Below are 4,923 nucleotides of genomic sequence, written 5' to 3'. Positions count from 1 at the left end.
AATAAATTGAAAGCTTAAAAGAAAAAGTTTTTTTTTTTTTTTTTTAAAGGGACTCCCCTGGTGGTCCTGTGGTTAAGAATCCACCTGCCAGCACAGGGGACATGGACTTAATCCCTGGTCTGGGAGGATCCCACGTGGAACTGAGCCCTCAGGCCACAACTACTGAAGCCCGTGCACCTAGAGCCTGCGCTCTGCAACAAGAGAAGCCACTGCAATGAGAGGCCCGCACGCCGCAACCAGAGAGTAGCTCCCACTCACCGCAACTAGAGAACGCCCGTGTGTAGCGACAAAGACCCGGTGCAGCCAAAAATAAATAAAAAGCGTCCAGGAGGGCTCACCCTGAGGATGAATACCTGGTTCAGTTCTTCCGTCATCCTGGACAGTGGCTTCAGGAACCCGCAGATCAGAGCCTGGGTCCTGGCTGCCACATCCCAGTCAGGTCATGGGCAAGCTCCTCAATCTCCCAGAAACTTCTGTGGGTTCACTTTTCTGTGGTGGTTTAGTCACTAAGTCATGTCCGATTCTTGCAACTGCATGGACTGTAGCCTGCCAGGCTCCTCTGTCCATGGGATTCTCCAGGCAAGAATACTGGAGTGGGTTGCCAGTGCCTTCTCCCACTTTTCTGTAGTGCGAGGTGAGTAGCTTTTGGTAGTCTTACAGGGCTCAAATGATCTCATCCACTTGAAAACACCTGCCCAGGGCCTGGCTGTCGACAGCTTCTGAATGCATCCTTCTCAGCCGCCCGGCAGAGCCGAGCTGGCCCCCGCAGGGTGAGTTGCCTTGTAGTGCTGTCTAGGGAGCTTCCGAGTGAGAGCAAGTGCGTGAAACTGTAGTTACGCATGTGGACAAGTCACTGGCCTCTAGAGCTGCTCGCACAAAGGACTAGGGCTTGTAAGGACACCTCCAAATACTGTCGTCATCAGCGCTGGCTTGGAAATACAGCCATTGAGAGAGAAACATAGGTTAGGTGAGGATTTCCATGGAAACACTTCAAGGAAGTCAGCCTTGAAGTCAGATGCAGGTTCAGTTCCTGGCGCTCCCCAGCCTGAAGGGCACCGCCGTCCCGCAAGGCTGGAGCGGCACGCATCATCCCCGCCCTGCGGATGGGAGAGCCTGAGGTTTGGGAGGTTGGCGACCTGCCCAAGGACGTGTAGCTGGTAAGACTGAGGCCTCAGGTCTCCTTGCGGGGGGCGTGCCTGGCTGTGAACTTGAAACTTGACCTCTGGTGCAAACGAGCAAGCACACACAGTCATGTCCAACTCTGCAACCCCATGGACTGCAGCCCACCAGGCTCCTCTGTCCATGGGGATTCTCCAGGCAAGAATACTGGAGTGGGCTGCCATGCCCTCCTCCAGGGGATCTTCCCAACCCAGGGATCGAACCCCCATCTCCTGCATCTCCTGTATGGCAGGCGGATTCTTTACCACTGAGCCATGGGGGAAGCCCTAGTCGCATATGGGTGGTCATCTCCCTGGGCCTCCTCGCTTGTTCCCATTCTCATCCCCACCACCTCTTTCTAGCTCCTCCCTAGTATGCCAGCCCCAGCAGCCCTTCATGCCCACCAGAACCTCCAGCCCGTTGGTGAGCTCATCTTCTCACAGCGCCTCACCCCTCGTGTTCCTGTCCACCTCCTTCCCAGGCTGTACCCCGTGCGCTGACGTGTTCTGGTCCGCCCTCCAGCTTCTCTGTCCAGCTTCCCTGCTGAGCCCTGCCCTCTGCTCCTGCACACAGGGCGCGGAGCCTGGCTGGCGGGGAGCAGCCGCCCTCTGGTTTCTAACACAGCTCGCTCCTGGTGAGGTCAGGGTCCGTCTGGCCACCTTCCTCGGTGATCAAGGCCCTGTGCTCTCCTGGATGACTTTTCCTCTGTCTTCATGGTGCTCTCCAGCCTCTGCCCCTCCCTGCCCCATCCTCAAGGCCCAAAGAATAAGATTTGCCTAGGCCAAAGTAGGGCTTCCCTGGGGGCTCAGCAGGTAAAGAATCCACCTGCAGTGCAGGAGACCCGGGTTCAGTCCCTGGGTCAGGAAGATCCCCTGCCGAAGGGAATGGCAACCCACTCCAGTATTCTTGCCTGGAGAATCCCATGGACTGAGGAACCTGGTGAGCTACAGTTCATGGGGTCTCAGAGTTGGAGGCGACTGAGGCCAAGGTAACCATCCTTGAATAAATCTGCATGACTGGGACAATAGTTTGACCTAAATAAAAGTTTAGGGAAAAAATGAAAACCAAATCTTTAAAATTCATATTTCCTGCCTCTTTCTTTCTCCCCTTACTACTCTGCCCCAAAGTCTTAACCTAAATAAGGAAGAACTCAGGAGTGGTGAAATGTGCGGAAGCCTGCTAGTGTGTCCTCAAGTGGGGGATTATGTTGCGGTGCGCCAGGCCTTGACTTTGTGATACACACATAACATGGCCATCCACGGCGCGAATGAGTGCCTGTGTGTGTGTGTGTGTGTGTGTATGTGTGTACATGTGCACGTGCACATCACTGGCCCCAGAGTCAGGAGGCCTGGACTGTGTTCTCAGCTCCATCACCGGCGTGTGACAAATGCCCTCCCTTCTCTCGATTTCAGTATCCTGACGACAGGATGAGGTCTCCACGGTTCTGTTGCTCTGTGAGCACTCTAGATGGCTCATGACTAGGCTCCTGTAGATCCTTCCAGGGCCAAGAACAGCCTTTCATTACAAAGTTGGAGTGCAGAGGCCAAGAGATTGGGCAGGTCTTCAGAAGTACCCCAGCATCTTAGAGCTGGATGGGACCTTAGGAATCATATCCTGTTTCCATATGGGTCTCCGCGTTCTGTGAGGTCAACAGGAAGTCTTGTTAACAATGCAGATCTTTATCATTTTGCTGCTATCAAAATCAAATTGACCACATCTGATTCTTGGTCAGGGCCAAGGCCTAGGAACTGCATTTTATCAAGTTTCCCAGGTGATTCTCAGGCAGGTGTTGTCAGGACAGTAGTTGAAGACGCTCTGCTATAGTCTGCATCCCTCATCGGATAGATGCCCTGAGCTGGGAGAGGATGTGCCCAGGAATAACAGCAGCTTCGTGTTCGTCCTGTGCCAGGGACAATGGAAACGCTTTACCAGCATCAACTCTTTTAAACTCCATGACACCCTCAAGGAGATCCTGCGATCCTCCCCATCTACAGATGAGGAAAGGGACCCCCTTGGGAGGTCAAGGAACTTGCCCAGTTCCACCCAGCCAGGAGGTTGGGTCCCAAGGTTCCGGGTGAGTTACTGACCCCAAAACTAGGATCAGACCCAGCCCAGAATGCAGGGCTCATCTGCCAGGAGGTTGATGGGTTTCCAGAGACCAACCTGCTCCTGAAACAAAACTCACCTCTGCAGGGGCCCATCCCACCCTCTTCTCTTTAATTTCTTCTTTTTTCTAAGTGAATGAAACAGAAACATCAGAAAATACAAGAAGTGAAAAGGAAAAATATTTCCATCACCCAGAGGTGACAATGATGTTGATAATGATGACAAATGTGACTCTAGTCCTGACCACAACTGATACCTGCTGGACACCCCAGCCTTTGCTCTGCACTTCACATGCATTTTCTCATTAAGCCCCTTCAACACCCGAGGAAGCTGAGCACTGTTTACACCTGGATTTGTTTCCTCTGCAGTCAGATACAACAGAACTTAGACACATTGACATTTTAAAGATCTGTTTGTACCATACACTCTTCTTTTTGCCTTGTCACAAAACAAATTGTCATAAGCATCAGTTCAGTTCAGTCATTCAGTTGTGTCCGACTCTTCACAACCCCGTGGACTGCAGCACGCCTGGCTTCCCTGTCCCATCACCAACTCCCGGAGCTTGCTCAAACTCATGTCCATCAAGTTGGTGATGCCATCCAACCATCTCATCCTCCGTCGTCCCCTTCTCCTGCCTTCAGTCTTTCCCAGCACCACGATCTTTTCCAATGAGTCATAAGCATCATTCCTTGTCAAAAAATGTGTTGACCCCAGCACTCTGAGTCCCCATCTCATATCACACCCACTGCGGTTTGAGGCTGTTTGTGACCTGGGCAGAAGGCAGGTGCTCCACATAAAAAGCTCACTCTTCCATGCAGTTACAAGGAAATCTACAGGCCACCCAGGCTGTTTCATGTCAGGTTTGCTTCTGACCACCAGGTGGCGGTATAGCCCCTCAGAATAAGCTGAGACTGCAGCTGGGGGAACCTCAAACGCTAAGGCTGCCCCCAGAGACTGCCAGGGCCACTTGCACCCACCTGAGTCCCTCCGCCTGCCTCCCAACCCACACCACGTGGGAGCCTGTTGGTGACCTAACATTCTCCTTCCCCAGTTTGGAGGGATGTGTCCTAGAAAGGGGAGTCATTTGCTCATTTATTTTTCAACCTTGCAGAGTGCTAACAATGTCCCCTGACTCCAGGGTTCAAGCTTTAAGAGGAGACGTTACGGTTCACTGGGTTCTCAGTCTCCTCTGTACAAATGGGCTCTAAAAATAGCTGAGACTCACAGGTGACCTGTGAAAACCCGATCCTGTGTAAAGGAAGCCAGACACAGAAGATCATATGTCTTGCATGGTTCCATTTATATGAAATCCCCAGAATAGGCGAATTCATAGAGAAAGAAAGCAGGTGAGCAGTTGCCAGGGCCTGGGGGAGGGTGGGATGGGAAGTGACTGCCAATGAGTCTGGGGTTCCCACCGGGGATGATGAAAAGATTCTAGAACTAGATAGTGGTCGTTAAGGGCTGAATTGTGTCTCCCTCCCCCCAAAATAAGACCGTAAGTCTGGGACCTGATCCCACAGAACCATGTCCTTAGAAGAAGGGACCCCAGAGGTCATCAGGAGGTGGGGACCAGGCTCCCCTGGCTCCTAAGGGGTGGCCTCAGTGAGCTCACCTGCAGGATCCCTGGACACGTGAATCGGACGCTGACACTGCCTGCCC

This window comes from Bos mutus, chromosome 6, assembly GCF_027580195.1.
Source record: "Bos mutus isolate GX-2022 chromosome 6, NWIPB_WYAK_1.1, whole genome shotgun sequence".
Taxonomy (NCBI): domain Eukaryota; kingdom Metazoa; phylum Chordata; class Mammalia; order Artiodactyla; family Bovidae; genus Bos; species Bos mutus.
Note: the sequence above shows the minus strand (reverse complement) of the source record.